The sequence below is a fragment of the Sinocyclocheilus rhinocerous genome, unplaced genomic scaffold, assembly GCF_001515625.1.
Source record: "Sinocyclocheilus rhinocerous isolate Xijiao unplaced genomic scaffold, SAMN03320098_v1.1 scaffold4755, whole genome shotgun sequence".
NCBI lineage: Eukaryota > Metazoa > Chordata > Actinopteri > Cypriniformes > Cyprinidae > Sinocyclocheilus > Sinocyclocheilus rhinocerous.
This window is the reverse complement of record NW_015633212.1, coordinates 917-2093: the sequence shown is the minus strand read 5'-3', so window position 1 is coordinate 2093 and position 1177 is coordinate 917. Positions and strand designations below refer to the sequence as shown.

Below are 1177 nucleotides of genomic sequence, written 5' to 3'. Positions count from 1 at the left end.
CCCTAGAGGACGCAGTTCGAAGTTCCCATGAAGGGGAACAGTCAAAAGTCCTACAATGTTATTAATAGATGTATCTCCACAGGCTAACTGAACCAATGCCATGTGCTCACAAAAACAGTGATCAATGACATTTGTTGCAAAAAATGACAGTCTTCCAGCCAGAGAGACATTGGCATCAATCAGGAGTCCATTTCGGATTAGTGGTGCATAAACAAACTTTAGAAAGTTACAGATCTTCTTGTATTTATGATAGTAAAGTGGTTTGCATATTGCAAAATAATGATCCAGTGCCATCCAAAAAAGCAAAGTAGTTTGAAATGTTCCAACAAAATGAAGGCAAAACATTTGTATCAAACAACCAGTGAGAGATATCCCACTCCAATTAAACAAAAAGCTAAGAAGCTTTTTGCATGTTATGCATGTAAGAAGCATGTTAGGTACAAAAAATATAGGCAAGAGCAAGTCTATAACGCCCATTAAACCTATTAGTACACACATAGGAGAATGCAGAGCCCTTTGGCTTATGATTAAATATACAAGTATGGAATTTGCTGTGTATAGCTAATAAAAACATAATAAAGAAAGGAATAAATAAAAAAAGGCCTCCATTCTCCTAGACTGTAAAAACCATTAAATTTGAAGTCTGTGAATGAGATATTTTGTGCAGAAAAATTCTTCATGCTTCAATCCTTCAAAACTCCTTTTGCAAACACAGTGTCCTGTTCAAAGAAATTACGTCATTGAAAAAGAGAAAAGAAATAATAGTTAAGTTTCCCTTTCAACAACACCAAGATACCCTTCACTGTCAGCCATGGCATTGTGAATAAAAATAAATAATATAAATAAATAAAACTGTTCAGTATTTAAGATAATTTCCATTTCATACTTTTCAGAATCTTTAAATATATTTTAAAAAAAAATCTGTCTCACTTAGTATACCTATGCTTAGTATATTAGTATAGAATTAATCACCTTCATTCTGAAGTTCCCTTTCAGTCGGTCACTCTCGACGTCACGTCGGTGACCGACGAATTGAGAATCTCGCCAGAGAGACCAATCCACTTCGAGTGTAAGCTAAACGAGCCAATGCACTGAACTTGGGAGTGGATGCCCCTGAACTTGGGGGAACGCCGGGCGAACTGAATCGCATAGCCGAGTCTGATGGTCCGCAGGAGCC

At 36.7% G+C, this 1177-nt stretch overlaps 1 pseudogene; it reads right to left on the bottom strand.

Annotated features, from left to right (window-relative positions):
* Positions 1-11: 11 nt before the first annotated feature.
* LOC107743948 (olfactory receptor 52K1-like) lies at positions 12-680 on the bottom strand (annotated as a pseudogene).
* Positions 681-1177: the final 497 nt, after the last annotated feature.